We start from the raw sequence: 18,154 nt of genomic DNA, 5'->3' as shown, positions 1-18,154 counted from the left end.
TCCTTGGCAACGGCGTTGTTGTTGTCTCCTAGGCAACGGTGTTGTTGTTGTTGTCTCCTAGGCAACGGCGTTGTTGTTGTTGTCTCCTAGGCAACGGCGTTGTTGTTGTTGTCTCCTTGGCAACGGCGTTGTTGTTGTTGTCTCCTAGGCAACGGTGTTGTTGTTGTTGTCTCCTAGGCAACGGCGTTGTTGTTGTTGTCTCCTTGGCAATGGCGTTGTTGTTGTCTCCTAGGCAACGGCGTTGTTGTTGTCTCCTAGGCAACGGTGTTGTTGTCTCCTAGGCAACAGAGTTGTTGTTGTCTCCTAGGCAACGGCGTTGTTGTTGTCTCCTAGGCAACGGCGTTGTTGTTGTCTCCTTGGCAACGGCGTTGTTGTTGTCTCCTAGGCAACGGCGTTGTTGTTGTTGTCTCCTTGGCAACGGCGTTGTTGTTGTTGTTTCCTAGGCAATGGCGTTGTTGTCTCCTAGGCAACGGCGTTGTTGTTGTTGTCTCCTAGGCAACGGCGTTGTTGTTGTCTCCTAGGCAACGGCGTTGTTGTTGTCTCCTAGGCAACGGTGTTGTTGTCTCCTAGGCAACAGAGTTGTTGTTGTCTCCTAGGCAACGGCGTTGTTGTTGTTGTCTCCTAGGCAACGGCGTTGTTGTTGTTGTCTCCTTGGCAACGGCGTTGTTGTTGTCTCCTAGGCAACGGCGTTGTTGTTGTTGTCTCCTTGGCAACGGCGTTGTTGTTGTTGTTTCCTAGGCAATGGCGTTGTTGTCTCCTAGGCAACGGCGTTGTTGTTGTTGTCTCCTAGGCAACGGCGTTGTTGTTGTTGTCTCCTAGGCAACGGCGTTGTTGTTGTTGTCTCCTAGGCAACGGCGTTGTTGTTGTCTCCTAGGCAACGGCGTTGTTGTTGTTGTCTCCTAGGCAACGGCGTTGTTGTTGTTGTCTCCTTGGCAACGGCGTTGTTGTTGTTGTCTCCTAGGCAACGGCGTTGTTGTTGTTGTCTCCTTGGCAACGGCGTTGTTGTTGTTGTTTCCTAGGCAATGGCGTTGTTGTCTCCTAGGCAACGGCGTTGTTGTTGTTGTCTCCAAGGCAACGGCGTTGTTGTTTTTGTCTCCTTGGCAACGGCGTTGTTGTTGTTGTCTCCTAGGCAATGGCGTTGTTGTCTCCTAGGCAACGGCGTTGTTGTTGTTGTCTCCTAGGCAACGGCGTTGTTGTTGTTGTCTCCTTGGCAACGGCGTTGTTGTTGTTGTCTCCTAGGCAACGGTGTTGTTGCTGTTGTCTCCTAGGCAACGGCGTTGCTGTTGTCTCCTAGGCAACGGCGTTGTTGTTGTTGTCTCCTAGGCAACGGCGTTGTTGTTGTTGTCTCCTAGGCAACGGCGTTGTTGTTGTTGTCTCCTAGGCAACAGAGTTGTTGTTGTCTCCTAGGCAACGGCGTTGTTGTTGTTGTCTCCTAGGCAACAGCGTTGTTGTCTCCTTGGCAACGGCGTTGTTGTTGTTGTCTCCTAGGCAACGGCGTTGTTGTTGTCTCCTAGGCAACGGCGTTGTTGTTGTTGTCTCCTTGGCAACGGCGTTGTTGTTGTTGTCTCCTAGGCAACGGTGTTGTTGCTGTTGTCTCCTAGGCAACGGCATTGTTGTTGTCTCCTAGGCAACGGCGTTGTTGTTGTCTCCTAGGCAACGGCATTGTTGTTGTTGTCTCCTAGACAACAGAGTTGTTGTTGTCTCCTAGGCAACGGCGTTGTTGTTGTTGTCTCCTAGGCAACAGCGTTGTTGTTGTTGTCTCCTTGGCAACGGCGTTGTTGTTGTTGTCTCCTAGGCAACGGCGTTGTTGTTGTTGTCTCCTAGGCAACGGCGTTGTTGTTGTTGTCTCCTTGGCAACGGCGTTGTTGTTGTTGTCTCCTAGGCAACGGTGTTGTTGCTGTTGTCTCCTAGGCAACGGCGTTGTTGTTGTCTCCTAGGCAACGGCGTTGTTGTTGTTGTCTCCTAGGCAACGGCGTTGTTGTTGTTGTCTCCTTGGCAATGGCGTTGTTGTCTCCTAGGCAACGGCGTTGTTGTGGTTGTCTCCTAGGCAACGGCGTTGTTGTTGTTGTCTCCTAGGCAACAGAGTTGTTGTTGTCTCCTAGGCAACGGCGTTGTTGTTGTTGTCTCCTAGGCAACGGCGTTGTTGTTGTCTCCTTGGCAACGGCGTTGTTGTTGTTGTCTCCTAGGCAATGGCGTTGTTGTCTCCTAGGCAACGGCGTTGTTGTTGTTGTCTCCTAGGCAACGGCGTTGTTGTTGTTGTCTCCTTGGCAACGGCGTTGTTATTGTTGTCTCCTAGGCAACGGTGTTGTTGCTGTTGTCTCCTAGGCAACGGCGTTGCTGTTGTCTCCTAGGCAACGGCGTTGTCTTTGTTGTCTCCTAGGCAACGGCGTTGTTGTTGTTGTCTCCTAGGCAACGGCGTTGTTGTTGTTGTCTCCTAGACAACAGAGTTGTTGTTGTCTCCTAGGCAACGGCGTTGTTGTTGTTGTCTCCTAGGCAACAGCGTTGTTGTTGTTGTCTCCTTGGCAACGGCGTTGTTGTTGTTGTCTCCTAGGCAACGGCGTTGTTGTTGTTGTCTCCTAGGCAACAGCGTTGTTGTTGTTGTCTCCTTGGCAACGGCGTTGTTGTTGTTGTCTCCTAGGCAACGGTGTTGTTGCTGTTGTCTCCTAGGCAACGGCGTTGTTGTTGTCTCCTAGGCAACGGTGTTGTTGCTGTTGTCTCCTAGGCAACGGCGTTGCTGTTGTCTCCTAGGCAACGGCGTTGTTGTTGTTGTCTCCTAGGCAACGGCGTTGTTGTTGTCTCCTAGGCAACGGCGTTGTTGTTGTCTCCTAGGCAACGGTGTTGTTGTCTCCTAGGCAACAGAGTTGTTGTTGTCTCCTAGGCAACGGCGTTGTTGTTGTTGTCTCCTAGGCAACGGTGTTGTTGCTGTTGTCTCCTAGGCAACGGCGTTGCTGTTGTCTCCTAGGCAACGGCGTTGTTGTTGTTGTCTCCTTGGCAATGGCGTTGTTGTCTCCTAGGCAACGGCGTTGTTGTTGTTGTCTCCTAGGCAACGGCGTTGTTGTTGTTGTCTCCTAGGCAACGGCGTTGTTGTTGTTGTCTCCTAGGCAACGGCGTTGTTGTTGTCTCCTAGGCAACGGCGTTGTTGTTGTTGTCTCCTAGGCAACGGCGTTGTTGTTGTTGTCTCCTTGGCAACGGCGTTGTTGTTGTTGTCTCCTAGGCAACGGTGTTGTTGCTGTTGTCTCCTAGGCAACGGCATTGTTGTTGTCTCCTAGGCAACGGCGTTGTTGTTGTTGTCTCCTAGGCAACAGAGTTGTTGTCTCCTAGGCAACGGCGTTGTTGTTGTTGTCTCCTAGGCAACGGCGTTGTTGTTGTTGTCTCCTTGGCAACGGCGTTGTTGTCTCCTAGGCAACGGCGTTGTTGTTGTTGTCTCCTAGGCAACGGCGTTGTTGTTGTTGTCTCCTTGGCAACGGCGTTGTTGTTGTTGTCTCCTAGGCAACGGTGTTGTTGCTGTTGTCTCCTAGGCAACGGCGTTGCTGTTGTCTCCTAGGCAACGGCGTTGTTGTTGTTGTCTCCTAGGCAACGGCGTTGTTGTTGTCTCCTAGGCAACGGCGTTGTTGTTGTCTCCTAGGCAACGGCGTTGTTGTTGTCTCCTAGGCAACGGTGTTGTTGTTGTTGTCTCCTAGGCAACAGAGTTGTTGTTGTCTCCTAGGCAACGGCGTTGTTGTTGTTGTCTCCTAGGCAACGGCGTTGTTGTTGTCTCCTTGGCAACGGCGTTGTTGTTGTTGTCTCCTAGGCAACGGCGTTGTTGTTGTTGTCTCCTTGGCAATGGCGTTGTTGTTGTTGTCTCCTAGGCAATGGCGTTGTTGTCTCCTAGGCAACGGCGTTGTTGTTGTTGTCTCCTAGGCAACGGCGTTGTTGTTGTTGTCTCCTAGGCAATGGCGTTGTTGTCTCCTAGGCAACGGCGTTGTTGTTGTTGTCTCCTAGGCAACGGCGTTGTTGTTGTTGTCTCCTTGGCAACGGCGTTGTTGTTGTTGTCTCCTAGGCAACGGTGTTGTTGCTGTTGTCTCCTAGGCAACGGTGTTGTTGCTGTTGTCTCCTAGGCAACGGCGTTGCTGTTGTCTCCTAGGCAACGGCGTTGTTGTTGTTGTCTCCTAGGCAACAGCGTTGTTGTTGTCTCCTAGGCAACGGCGTTGTTGTTGTTGTCTCCTAGGCAACAGAGTTGTTGTTGTCTCCTAGGCAACGGCGTTGTTGTTGTTGTCTCCTAGGCAACAGCGTTGTTGTTGTTGTCTCCTAGGCAACAGCGTTGTTGTTGTTGTCTCCTTGGCAACAGCGTTGTTGTTGTTGTCTCCTAGGCAACGGCGTTGTTGTTGTTGTCTCCTAGGCAACGGCGTTGTTGTTGTTGTCTCCTTGGCAACGGCGTTGTTGTTGTTGTCTCCTAGGCAACGGTGTTGTTGCTGTTGTCTCCTAGGCAACGGCGTTGTTGTTGTCTCCTAGGCAACGGCGTTGTTGTTGTTGTCTCCTAGGCAACAGAGTTGTTGTCTCCTAGGCAACAGCGTTGTTGTTGTTGTCTCCTAGGCAACGGCGTTGTTGTCTCCTAGGCAACGGCGTTGTTGTTGTTGTCTCCTAGGCAACGGCGTTGTTGTTGTCTCCTAGGCAACGGCGTTGTTGTTGTCTCCTAGGCAACGGCGTTGTTGTTGTTGTCTCCTAGGCAACAGAGTTGTTGTTGTTGTCTCCTAGGCAACGGCGTTGTTGTTGTTGTCTCCTAGGCAACAGAGTTGTTGTTGTTGTCTCCTAGGCAACGGCGTTGTTGTTGTCTCCTAGGCAACGGCGTTGTTGTCTCCTAGGCAACGGCGTTGTTGTTGTTGTCTCCTAGGCAACGGCGTTGTTGTTGTTGTCTCCTTGGCAACGGCGTTGTTGTTGTTGTCTCCTAGGCAACGGTGTTGTTGCTGTTGTCTCCTAGGCAAAGGTGTTGTTGCTGTTGTCTCCTAGGCAACGGCGTTGCTGTTGTCTCCTAGGCAACGGCGTTGTTGTTGTCTCCTAGGCAACGGCGTTGTTGTTGTTGTCTCCTAGGCAACGGCGTTGTTGTTGTTGTCTCCTAGGCAACGGCGTTGTTGTTGTTGTCTCCTAGACAACAGAGTTGTTGTTGTCTCCTAGGCAACGGCGTTGTTGTTGTTGTCTCCTAGGCAACAGCGTTGTTGTTGTTGTCTCCTTGGCAACGGCGTTGTTGTTGTTGTCTCCTAGGCAACGGCGTTGTTGTTGTCTCCTAGGCAACGGCGTTGTTGTTGTTGTCTCCTAGGCAACGGTGTTGTTGCTGTTGTCTCCTAGGCAACGGCGTTGCTGTTGTCTCCTAGGCAACGGCGTTGTTGTTGTTGTCTCCTAGGCAACGGCGTTGTTGTTGTTGTCTCCTAGGCAACGGCGTTGTTGTTGTTGTCTCCTAGACAACAGAGTTGTTGTTGTCTCCTAGACAACAGAGTTGTTGTTGTCTCCTAGGCAACGGCGTTGTTGTTGTTGTCTCCTAGGCAACGGCGTTGTTGTTGTTGTCTCCTTGGCAACGGCGTTGTTGTTGTTGTCTCCTAGGCAACGGTGTTGTTGCTGTTGTCTCCTAGGCAACGGCGTTGTTGTTGTCTCCTAGGCAACGGCGTTGTTGTTGTTGTCTCCTAGGCAACGGCGTTGTTGTTGTTGTCTCCTAGGCAACGGCGTTGTTGTTGTTGTCTCCTTGGCAATGGCGTTGTTGTCTCCTAGGCAACGGCGTTGTTGTTGTTGTCTCCTAGGCAACGGCGTTGTTGTTGTTGTCTCCTTGGCAACGGCGTTGTTGTTGTTGTCTCCTAGGCAACGGTGTTGTTGCTGTTGTCTCCTAGGCAACGGCGTTGCTGTTGTCTCCTAGGCAACGGCGTTGTTGTTGTTGTCTCCTAGGCAACGGCGTTGTTGTTGTTGTCTCCTAGGCAACAGAGTTGTTGTTGTCTCCTAGGCAACGGCGTTGTTGTTGTCTCCTAGGCAACGGCGTTGTTGTTGTTGTCTCCTAGGCAACAGCGTTGTTGTCTCCTTGGCAACGGCGTTGTTGTTGTTGTCTCCTAGGCAACGGCGTTGTTGTTGTTGTCTCCTAGGCAACGGCGTTGTTGTTGTTGTCTCCTTGGCAACGGCGTTGTTGTTGTTGTCTCCTAGGCAACGGTGTTGTTGCTGTTGTCTCCTAGGCAACGGCGTTGTTGTTGTCTCCTAGGCAACGGCGTTGTTGTTGTTGTCTCCTAGGCAACAGAGTTGTTGTCTCCTAGGCAACGGCGTTGTTGTTGTTGTCTCCTTGGCAACGGCGTTGTTGTTGTTGTCTCCTATGCAATGGCGTTGTTGTCTCCTAGGCAACGGCGTTGTTGTTGTTGTCTCCTAGGCAACGGCGTTGTTGTTGTTGTCTCCTTGGCAACGGCGTTGTTGTTGTTGTCTCCTAGGCAACGGTGTTGTTGCTGTTGTCTCCTAGGCAACGGCGTTGCTGTTGTCTCCTAGGCAACGGCGTTGTTGTTGTCTCCTAGGCAACGGCGTTGTTGTTGTTGTCTCCTAGGCAACAGAGTTGTTGTTGTCTCCTAGGCAACGGCGTTGTTGTTGTTGTCTCCTAGGCAACGGCGTTGTTGTTGTTGTCTCCTTGGCAACGGCGTTGTTGTTGTTGTCTCCTAGGCAATGGCGTTGTTGTCTCCTAGGCAACGGCGTTGTTGTTGTTGTCTCCTTGGCAACGGCGTTGTTGTTGTTGTCTCCTAGGCAACGGTGTTGTTGCTGTTGTCTCCTAGGCAACGGTGTTGTTGCTGTTGTCTCCTAGGCAACGGCGTTGCTGTTGTCTCCTAGGCAACGGCGTTGTTGTTGTCTCCTAGGCAACGGCGTTGTTGTTGTTGTCTCCTAGGCAACGGCGTTGTTGTTGTCTCCTAGGCAACGGCATTGTTGTTGTTGTCTCCTAGACAACAGAGTTGTTGTTGTCTCCTAGGCAACGGCGTTGTTGTTGTTGTCTCCTAGGCAACAGCGTTGTTGTTGTTGTCTCCTTGGCAACGGCGTTGTTGTTGTTGTCTCCTAGGCAACGGCGTTGTTGTTGTTGTCTCCTAGGCAACGGCGTTGTTGTTGTTGTCTCCTTGGCAACGGCGTTGTTGTTGTTGTCTCCTAGGCAACGGTGTTGTTGCTGTTGTCTCCTAGGCAACGGCGTTGTTGTTGTCTCCTAGGCAACGGCGTTGTTGTTGTTGTCTCCTAGGCAACGGCGTTGTTGTTGTTGTCTCCTTGGCAATGGCGTTGTTTTCTCCTAGGCAACGGCGTTGTTGTGGTTGTCTCCTAGGCAACGGCGTTGTTGTTGTTGTCTCCTAGGCAACAGAGTTGTTGTTGTCTCCTAGGCAACGGCGTTGTTGTTGTTGTCTCCTAGGCAACGGCGTTGTTGTTGTTGTCTCCTTGGCAACGGCGTTGTTGTTGTTGTCTCCTAGGCAATGGCGTTGTTGTCTCCTAGGCAACGGCGTTGTTGTTGTTGTCTCCTAGGCAACGGCGTTGTTGTTGTTGTCTCCTTGGCAACGGCGTTGTTATTGTTGTCTCCTAGGCAACGGTGTTGTTGCTGTTGTCTCCTAGGCAAAGGCGTTGCTGTTGTCTCCTAGGCAACGGCGTTGTTGTTGTCTCCTAGGCAACGGCGTTGTTGTTGTTGTCTCCTAGGCAACGGCGTTGTTGTTGTTGTCTCCTAGACAACAGAGTTGTTGTTGTCTCCTAGGCAACGGCGTTGTTGTTGTTGTCTCCTAGGCAACAGCGTTGTTGTTGTTGTCTCCTTGGCAACGGCGTTGTTGTTGTTGTCTCCTAGGCAACGGCGTTGTTGTTGTTGTCTCCTAGGCAACAGCGTTGTTGTTGTTGTCTCCTTGGCAACGGCGTTGTTGTTGTTGTCTCCTAGGCAACGGTGTTGTTGCTGTTGTCTCCTAGGCAACGGCGTTGTTGTTGTCTCCTAGGCAACGGCGTTGTTGTTGTTGTCTCCTAGGCAACGGCGTTGTTGTTGTTGTCTCCTAGGCAACGGCGTTGTTGTTGTTGTCTCCTTGGCAATGGCGTTGTTGTCTCCTAGGCAACGGCGTTGTTGTTGTTGTCTCCTAGGCAACGGCGTTGTTGTTGTTGTCTCCTAGGCAACGGCGTTGTTGTTGTTGTCTCCTAGGCAACGGTGTTGTTGCTGTTGTCTCCTAGGCAACGGCGTTGCTGTTGTCTCCTAGGCAACGGCGTTGTTGTTGTTGTCTCCTAGGCAACGGCGTTGTTGTTGTCTCCTAGGCAACGGCGTTGTTGTTGTCTCCTAGGCAACGGTGTTGTTGTCTCCTAGGCAACAGAGTTGTTGTTGTCTCCTAGGCAACGGCGTTGTTGTTGTTGTCTCCTAGGCAACGGCGTTGTTGTTGTTGTCTCCTTGGCAACGGCGTTGTTGTTGTTGTCTCCTAGGCAACGGTGTTGTTGCTGTTGTCTCCTAGGCAACGGCGTTGCTGTTGTCTCCTAGGCAACGGCGTTGTTGTTGTCTCCTAGGCAACGGCGTTGTTGTTGTTGTCTCCTAGGCAACGGCGTTGTTGTTGTTGTCTCCTAGGCAACGGCGTTGTTGTTGTTGTCTCCTAGACAACAGAGTTGTTGTTGTCTCCTAGGCAACGGCGTTGTTGTTGTTGTCTCCTAGGCAACAGCGTTGTTGTTGTTGTTGTCTCCTTGGCAACGGCGTTGTTGTTGTTGTCTCCTAGGCAACGGCGTTGTTGTTGTTGTCTCCTAGGCAACGGCGTTGTTGTTGTTGTCTCCTTGGCAACGGCGTTGTTGTTGTCTCCTAGGCAACGGTGTTGTTGTTGTTGTCTCCTAGGCAACGGCGTTGTTGTTGTTGTCTCCTAGGCAACGGCGTTGTTGTTGTTGTCTCCTTGGCAACGGCGTTGTTGTTGTTGTCTCCTAGGCAACGGTGTTGTTGTTGTTGTCTCCTAGGCAACGGCGTTGTTGTTGTTGTCTCCTTGGCAATGGCGTTGTTGTTGTCTCCTAGGCAACGGCGTTGTTGTTGTCTCCTAGGCAACGGTGTTGTTGTCTCCTAGGCAACAGAGTTGTTGTTGTCTCCTAGGCAACGGCGTTGTTGTTGTTGTCTCCTAGGCAACGGCGTTGTTGTTGTTGTCTCCTTGGCAACGGCGTTGTTGTTGTCTCCTAGGCAACGGCGTTGTTGTTGTTGTCTCCTTGGCAACGGCGTTGTTGTTGTTGTTTCCTAGGCAATGGCGTTGTTGTCTCCTAGGCAACGGCGTTGTTGTTGTTGTCTCCTAGGCAACGGCGTTGTTGTTGTCTCCTAGGCAACGGCGTTGTTGTTGTCTCCTAGGCAACGGTGTTGTTGTCTCCTAGGCAACAGAGTTGTTGTTGTCTCCTAGGCAACGGCGTTGTTGTTGTTGTCTCCTAGGCAACGGCGTTGTTGTTGTTGTCTCCTTGGCAACGGCGTTGTTGTTGTCTCCTAGGCAACGGCGTTGTTGTTGTTGTCTCCTTGGCAACGGCGTTGTTGTTGTTGTTTCCTAGGCAATGGCGTTGTTGTCTCCTAGGCAACGGCGTTGTTGTTGTTGTCTCCTAGGCAACGGCGTTGTTGTTGTTGTCTCCTAGGCAACGGCGTTGTTGTTGTTGTCTCCTAGGCAACGGCGTTGTTGTTGTCTCCTAGGCAACGGCGTTGTTGTTGTTGTCTCCTAGGCAACGGCGTTGTTGTTGTTGTCTCCTTGGCAACGGCGTTGTTGTTGTTGTCTCCTAGGCAACGGCGTTGTTGTTGTTGTCTCCTTGGCAACGGCGTTGTTGTTGTTGTTTCCTAGGCAATGGCGTTGTTGTCTCCTAGGCAACGGCGTTGTTGTTGTTGTCTCCAAGGCAACGGCGTTGTTGTTTTTGTCTCCTTGGCAACGGCGTTGTTGTTGTTGTCTCCTAGGCAATGGCGTTGTTGTCTCCTAGGCAACGGCGTTGTTGTTGTTGTCTCCTAGGCAACGGCGTTGTTGTTGTTGTCTCCTTGGCAACGGCGTTGTTGTTGTTGTCTCCTAGGCAACGGTGTTGTTGCTGTTGTCTCCTAGGCAACGGCGTTGCTGTTGTCTCCTAGGCAACGGCGTTGTTGTTGTTGTCTCCTAGGCAACGGCGTTGTTGTTGTTGTCTCCTAGGCAACGGCGTTGTTGTTGTTGTCTCCTAGGCAACAGAGTTGTTGTTGTCTCCTAGGCAACGGCGTTGTTGTTGTTGTCTCCTAGGCAACAGCGTTGTTGTCTCCTTGGCAACGGCGTTGTTGTTGTTGTCTCCTAGGCAACGGCGTTGTTGTTGTCTCCTAGGCAACGGCGTTGTTGTTGTTGTCTCCTTGGCAACGGCGTTGTTGTTGTTGTCTCCTAGGCAACGGTGTTGTTGCTGTTGTCTCCTAGGCAACGGCATTGTTGTTGTCTCCTAGGCAACGGCGTTGTTGTTGTCTCCTAGGCAACGGCATTGTTGTTGTTGTCTCCTAGACAACAGAGTTGTTGTTGTCTCCTAGGCAACGGCGTTGTTGTTGTTGTCTCCTAGGCAACGGCGTTGTTGTTGTTGTCTCCTTGGCAACGGCGTTGTTGTTGTTGTCTCCTAGGCAACGGCGTTGTTGTTGTTGTCTCCTTGGCAACGGCGTTGTTGTTGTTGTTTCCTAGGCAATGGCGTTGTTGTCTCCTAGGCAACGGCGTTGTTGTTGTTGTCTCCAAGGCAACGGCGTTGTTGTTTTTGTCTCCTTGGCAACGGCGTTGTTGTTGTTGTCTCCTAGGCAATGGCGTTGTTGTCTCCTAGGCAACGGTGTTGTTGCTGTTGTCTCCTAGGCAACGGCATTGTTGTTGTCTCCTAGGCAACGGCGTTGTTGTTGTCTCCTAGGCAACGGCATTGTTGTTGTTGTCTCCTAGACAACAGAGTTGTTGTTGTCTCCTAGGCAACGGCGTTGTTGTTGTTGTCTCCTAGGCAACAGCGTTGTTGTTGTTGTCTCCTTGGCAACGGCGTTGTTGTTGTTGTCTCCTAGGCAACGGCGTTGTTGTTGTTGTCTCCTAGGCAACGGCGTTGTTGTTGTTGTCTCCTTGGCAACGGCGTTGTTGTTGTTGTCTCCTAGGCAACGGTGTTGTTGCTGTTGTCTCCTAGGCAACGGCGTTGTTGTTGTCTCCTAGGCAACGGCGTTGTTGTTGTTGTCTCCTAGGCAACGGCGTTGTTGTTGTTGTCTCCTTGGCAATGGCGTTGTTGTCTCCTAGGCAACGGCGTTGTTGTGGTTGTCTCCTAGGCAACGGCGTTGTTGTTGTTGTCTCCTAGGCAACAGAGTTGTTGTTGTCTCCTAGGCAACGGCGTTGTTGTTGTTGTTGTCTCCTAGGCAACGGCGTTGTTGTTGTCTCCTTGGCAACGGCGTTGTTGTTGTTGTCTCCTAGGCAATGGCGTTGTTGTCTCCTAGGCAACGGCGTTGTTGTTGTTGTCTCCTAGGCAACGGCGTTGTTGTTGTTGTCTCCTTGGCAACGGCGTTGTTATTGTTGTCTCCTAGGCAACGGTGTTGTTGCTGTTGTCTCCTAGGCAACGGCGTTGCTGTTGTCTCCTAGGCAACGGCGTTGTCTTTGTTGTCTCCTAGGCAACGGCGTTGTTGTTGTTGTCTCCTAGGCAACGGCGTTGTTGTTGTTGTCTCCTAGACAACAGAGTTGTTGTTGTCTCCTAGGCAACGGCGTTGTTGTTGTTGTCTCCTAGGCAACAGCGTTGTTGTTGTTGTCTCCTTGGCAACGGCGTTGTTGTTGTTGTCTCCTAGGCAACGGCGTTGTTGTTGTTGTCTCCTAGGCAACAGCGTTGTTGTTGTTGTCTCCTTGGCAACGGCGTTGTTGTTGTTGTCTCCTAGGCAACGGTGTTGTTGCTGTTGTCTCCTAGGCAACGGCGTTGTTGTTGTTGTCTCCTAGGCAACGGCGTTGTTGTTGTTGTCTCCTAGGCAACGGCGTTGTTGTTGTTGTCTCCTAGGCAACGGCGTTGTTGTTGTTGTCTCCTTGGCAATGGCGTTGTTGTCTCCTAGGCAACGGCGTTGTTGTTGTTGTCTCCTAGGCAACGGCGTTGTTGTTGTTGTCTCCTAGGCAACGGCGTTGTTGTTGTTGTCTCCTAGGCAACGGCGTTGTTGTTGTTGTCTCCTAGGCAACGGTGTTGTTGCTGTTGTCTCCTAGGCAACGGCGTTGCTGTTGTCTCCTAGGCAACGGCGTTGTTGTTGTTGTCTCCTAGGCAACGGCGTTGTTGTTGTCTCCTAGGCAACGGCGTTGTTGTTGTCTCCTAGGCAACGGTGTTGTTGTCTCCTAGGCAACAGAGTTGTTGTTGTCTCCTAGGCAACGGCGTTGTTGTTGTTGTCTCCTAGGCAACGGTGTTGTTGCTGTTGTCTCCTAGGCAACGGCGTTGCTGTTGTTGTCTCCTAGGCAACGGTGTTGTTGCTGTTGTCTCCTAGGCAACGGCGTTGCTGTTGTCTCCTAGGCAACGGCGTTGTTGTTGTTGTCTCCTTGGCAATGGCGTTGTTGTCTCCTAGGCAACGGCGTTGTTGTTGTTGTCTCCTAGGCAACGGTGTTGTTGTTGTTGTCTCCTAGGCAACGGCGTTGTTGTTGTTGTCTCCTTGGCAACGGCGTTGTTGTTGTCTCCTAGGCAACGGCGTTGTTGTTGTTGTCTCCTTGGCAACGGCGTTGTTGTTGTTGTTTCCTAGGCAATGGCGTTGTTGTCTCCTAGGCAACGGCGTTGTTGTTGTTGTCTCCAAGGCAACGGCGTTGTTGTTTTTGTCTCCTTGGCAACGGCGTTGTTGTTGTTGTCTCCTAGGCAATGGCGTTGTTGTCTCCTAGGCAACGGCGTTGTTGTTGTTGTCTCCTAGGCAACGGCGTTGTTGTTGTTGTCTCCTTGGCAACGGCGTTGTTGTTGTTGTCTCCTAGGCAACGGTGTTGTTGCTGTTGTCTCCTAGGCAACGGCGTTGCTGTTGTCTCCTAGGCAACGGCGTTGTTGTTGTTGTCTCCTAGGCAACGGCGTTGTTGTTGTTGTCTCCTAGGCAACGGCGTTGTTGTTGTTGTCTCCTAGGCAACAGAGTTGTTGTTGTCTCCTAGGCAACGGCGTTGTTGTTGTTGTCTCCTAGGCAACAGCGTTGTTGTCTCCTTGGCAACGGCGTTGTTGTTGTTGTCTCCTAGGCAACGGCGTTGTTGTTGTCTCCTAGGCAACGGCGTTGTTGTTGTTGTCTCCTTGGCAACGGCGTTGTTGTTGTTGTCTCCTAGGCAACGGTGTTGTTGCTGTTGTCTCCTAGGCAACGGCATTGTTGTTGTCTCCTAGGCAACGGCGTTGTTGTTGTTGTCTCCTAGGCAACAGAGTTGTTGTCTCCTAGGCAACGGCGTTGTTGTTGTTGTCTCCTAGGCAACGGCGTTGTTGTTGTTGTCTCCTTGGCAACGGCGTTGTTGTCTCCTAGGCAACGGCGTTGTTGTTGTTGTCTCCTAGGCAACGGCGTTGTTGTTGTTGTCTCCTTGGCAACGGCGTTGTTGTTGTTGTCTCCTAGGCAACGGTGTTGTTGCTGTTGTCTCCTAGGCAACGGCGTTGCTGTTGTCTCCTAGGCAACGGCGTTGTTGTTGTTGTCTCCTAGGCAACGGCGTTGTTGTTGTCTCCTAGGCAACGGCGTTGTTGTTGTCTCCTAGGCAACGGCGTTGTTGTTGTCTCCTAGGCAACGGTGTTGTTGTTGTTGTCTCCTAGGCAACAGAGTTGTTGTTGTCTCCTAGGCAACGGCGTTGTTGTTGTTGTCTCCTAGGCAACGGCGTTGTTGTTGTCTCCTTGGCAACGGCGTTGTTGTTGTTGTCTCCTAGGCAACGGCGTTGTTGTTGTTGTCTCCTTGGCAATGGCGTTGTTGTTGTTGTCTCCTAGGCAATGGCGTTGTTGTCTCCTAGGCAACGGCGTTGTTGTTGTTGTCTCCTAGGCAACGGCGTTGTTGTTGTTGTCTCCTAGGCAATGGCGTTGTTGTCTCCTAGGCAACAGCGTTGTTGTTGTTGTCTCCTTGGCAACAGCGTTGTTGTTGTTGTCTCCTAGGCAACGGCGTTGTTGTTGTTGTCTCCTAGGCAACGGCGTTGTTGTTGTTGTCTCCTTGGCAACGGCGTTGTTGTTGTTGTCTCCTAGGCAACGGTGTTGTTGCTGTTGTCTCCTAGGCAACGGCGTTGTTGTTGTCTCCTAGGCAACGGCGTTGTTGTTGTTGTCTCCTAGGCAACAGAGTTGTTGTCTCCTAGGCAACAGCGTTGTTGTTGTTGTCTCCTAGGCAACGGCGTTGTTGTCTCCTAGGCAACGGCGTTGTTGTTGTTGTCTCCTAGGCAACGGCGTTGTTGTTGTCTCCTAGGCAACGGCGTTGTTGTTGTCTCCTAGGCAACGGCGTTGATGTTGTTGTCTCCTAGGCAACAGAGTTGTTGTTGTTGTCTCCTAGGCAACGGCGTTGTTGTTGTTGTCTCCTAGGCAACAGAGTTGTTGTTGTTGTCTCCTAGGCAACGGCGTTGTTGTTGTCTCCTAGGCAACGGCGTTGTTGTCTCCTAGGCAACGGCGTTGTTGTTGTTGTCTCCTAGGCAACGGCGTTGTTGTTGTTGTCTCCTTGGCAACGGCGTTGTTGTTGTTGTCTCCTAGGCAACGGTGTTGTTGCTGTTGTCTCCTAGGCAAAGGTGTTGTTGCTGTTGTCTCCTAGGCAACGGCGTTGCTGTTGTCTCCTAGGCAACGGCGTTGTTGTTGTCTCCTAGGCAACGGCGTTGTTGTTGTTGTCTCCTAGGCAACGGCGTTGTTGTTGTTGTCTCCTAGGCAACGGCGTTGTTGTTGTTGTCTCCTAGACAACAGAGTTGTTGTTGTCTCCTAGGCAACGGCGTTGTTGTTGTTGTCTCCTAGGCAACAGCGTTGTTGTTGTTGTCTCCTTGGCAACGGCGTTGTTGTTGTTGTCTCCTAGGCAACGGCGTTGTTGTTGTCTCCTAGGCAACGGCGTTGTTGTTGTTGTCTCCTAGGCAACGGCGTTGTTGTTGTTGTCTCCTAGGCAACGGCGTTGTTGTTGTTGTCTCCTAGACAACAGAGTTGTTGTTGTCTCCTAGGCAACGGCGTTGTTGTTGTTGTCTCCTAGGCAACAGCGTTGTTGTTGTTGTCTCCTTGGCAACGGCGTTGTTGTTGTCTCCTAGGCAACGGCGTTGTTGTTGTCTCCTAGGCAACGGCGTTGTTGTTGTTGTCTCCTTGGCAACGGCGTTGTTGTTGTTGTCTCCTAGGCAACGGTGTTGTTGCTGTTGTCTCCTAGGCAACGGCGTTGTTGTTGTCTCCTAGGCAACGGCGTTGTTGTTGTTGTCTCCTAGGCAACGGCGTTGTTGTTGTTGTCTCCTAGGCAACGGCGTTGTTGTTGTTGTCTCCTTGGCAATGGCGTTGTTGTCTCCTAGGCAACGGCGTTGTTGTTGTTGTCTCCTAGGCAACGGCGTTGTTGTTGTTGTCTCCTAGGCAACGGCGTTGTTGTTGTTGTCTCCTAGGCAACGGCGTTGTTGTTGTCTCCTAGGCAACGGCGTTGTTGTTGTCTCCTAGGTAACGGTGTTGTTGTCTCCTAGGCAACAGAGTTGTTGTTGTCTCCTAGGCAACGGCGTTGTTGTTGTTGTCTCCTAGGCAACGGCGTTGTTGTTGTTGTCTCCTTGGCAACGGCGTTGTTGTTGTTGTCTCCTAGGCAACGGCGTTGTTGTTGTTGTCTCCTAGGCAACAGCGTTGTTGTTGTTGTCTCCTTGGCAACGGCGTTGTTGTTGTTGTCTCCTAGGCAACGGCGTTGTTGTTGTTGTCTCCTAGGCAACGGCGTTGTTGTTGTTGTCTCCTTGGCAACGGCGTTGTTGTTGTTGTCTCCTAGGCAACGGTGTTGTTGCTGTTGTCTCCTAGGCAACGGCGTTGTTGTTGTCTCCTAGGCAACGGCGTTGTTGTTGTTGTCTCCTAGGCAACGGCGTTGTTGTTGTTGTCTCCTTGGCAATGGCGTTGTTGTCTCCTAGGCAACGGCGTTGTTGTGGTTGTCTCCTAGGCAACGGCGTTGTTGTTGTTGTCTCCTAGGCAACAGAGTTGTTGTTGTCTCCTAGGCAACGGCGTTGTTGTTGTTGTCTCCTAGGCAACGGCGTTGTTGTTGTTGTCTCCTTGGCAACGGCGTTGTTGTTGTTGTCTCCTAGGCAATGGCGTTGTTGTCTCCTAGGCAACGGCGTTGTTGTTGTTGTCTCCTAGGCAACGGCGTTGTTGTTGTTGTCTCCTTGGCAACGGCGTTGTTATTGTTGTCTCCTAGGCAACGGTGTTGTTGCTGTTGTCTCCTAGGCAACGGCGTTGCTGTTGTCTCCTAGGCAACGGCGTTGTTGTTGTTGTCTCCTAGGCAACGGCGTTGTTGTTGTTGTCTCCTAGGCAACGGCGTTGTTGTTGTTGTCTCCTAGACAACAGAGTTGTTGTTGTCTCCTAGGCAACGGCGTTGTTGTTGTTGTCTCCTAGGCAACAGCGTTGTTGTTGTTGTCTCCTTGGCAACGGCGTTGTTGTTGTTGTCTCCTAGGCAACGGCGTTGTTGTTGTTGTCTCCTAGGCAACAGCGTTGTTGTTGTTGTCTCCTTGGCAACGGCGTTGTTGCTGTTGTCTCCTAGGCAACGGTGTTGTTGCTGTTGTCTCCTAGGCAACGGCGTTGTTGTTGTCTCCTAGGCAACGGCGTTGTTGTTGTTGTCTCCTAGGCAACGGCGTTGTTGTTGTTGTCTCCTAGGCAACGGCGTTGTTGTTGTTGTCTCCTTGGCAATGGCGTTGTTGTCTCCTAGGCAACGGCGTTGTTGTTGTTGTCTCCTAGGCAACGGCGTTGTTGTTGTTGTCTCCTAGGCAACGGCGTTGTTGTTGTTGTCTCCTAGGCAACGGCGTTGTTGTTGTTGTCTCCTAGGCAACGGTGTTGTTGCTGTTGTCTCCTAGGCAACGGCGTTGCTGTTGTCTCCTAGGCAACGGCGTTGTTGTTGTTGTCTCCTAGGCAACGGCGTTGTTGTTGTCTCCTAGGCAACGGCGTTGTTGTTGTCTCCTAGGCAACGGTGTTGTTGTCTCCTAGGCAACAGAGTTGTTGTTGTCTCCTAGGCAACGGCGTTGTTGTTGTTGTCTCCTAGGCAACGGTGTTGTTGCTGTTGTCTCCTAGGCAACGGCGTTGCTGTTGTCTCCTAGGCAACGGCGTTGTTGTTGTTGTCTCCTTGGCAATGGCGTTGTTGTCTCCTAGGCAACGGCGTTGTTGTTGTTGTCTCCTAGGCAACGGCGTTGTTGTTGTTGTCTCCTAGGCAACGGCGTTGTTGTTGTTGTCTCCTAGGCAACGGCGTTGTTGTTGTCTCCTAGGCAACGGCGTTGTTGTTGTTGTCTCCTAGGCAACGGCGTTGTTGTTGTTGTCTCCTTGGCAACGGCGTTGTTGTTGTTGTCTCCTAGGCAACGGCGTTGTTGTTGTTGTCTCCTTGGCAACGGCGTTGTTGTTGTTGTTTCCTAGGCAATGGCGTTGTTGTCTCCTAGGCAACGGCGTTGTTGTTGTTGTCTGCAAGGCAACGGCGTTGTTGTTTTTGTCTCCTTGGCAACGGCGTTGTTGTTGTTGTCTCCTAGGCAATGGCGTTGTTGTCTCCTAGGCAACGGCGTTGTTGTTGTTGTCTCCTAGGCAACGGCGTTGTTGTTGTTGTCTCCTTGGCAACGGCGTTGTTGTTGTTGTCTCCTAGGCAACGGTGTTGTTGCTGTTGTCTCCTAGGCAACGGCGTTGCTGTTGTCTCCTAGGCAACGGCGTTGTTGTTGTTGTCTCCTAGGCAACGGCGTTGTTGTTGTTGTCTCCTAGGCAACGGCGTTGTTGTTGTTGTCTCCTAGGCAACGGCGTTGTTGTTGTTGTCTCCTAGGCAACAGAGTTGTTGTTGTCTCCTAGGCAACGGCGTTGTTGTTGTTGTCTCCTAGGCAACAGCGTTGTTGTCTCCTTGGCAACGGCGTTGTTGTTGTTGTCTCCTAGGCAACGGCGTTGTTGTTGTTGTCTCCTAGGCAACGGCGTTGTTGTTGTTGTCTCCTTGGCAACGGTGTTGTTGCTGTTGTCTCCTAGGCAACGGCATTGTTGTTGTCTCCTAGGCAACGGCGTTGTTGTTGTTGTCTCCTAGGCAACAGAGTTGTTGTCTCCTAGGCAACGGCGTTGTTGTTGTTGTCTCCTAGGCAACGGCGTTGTTGTTGTTGTCTCCTTGGCAACGGCGTTG

The sequence above is a fragment of the Lithobates pipiens genome, unplaced genomic scaffold (genome assembly GCF_037356315.1).
Source record: "Lithobates pipiens isolate NorthernLeopardFrog02 unplaced genomic scaffold, aLitPip1_a1.2 Scaffold_18, whole genome shotgun sequence".
NCBI lineage: Eukaryota > Metazoa > Chordata > Amphibia > Anura > Ranidae > Lithobates > Lithobates pipiens.
Note: the sequence above shows the minus strand (reverse complement) of the source record.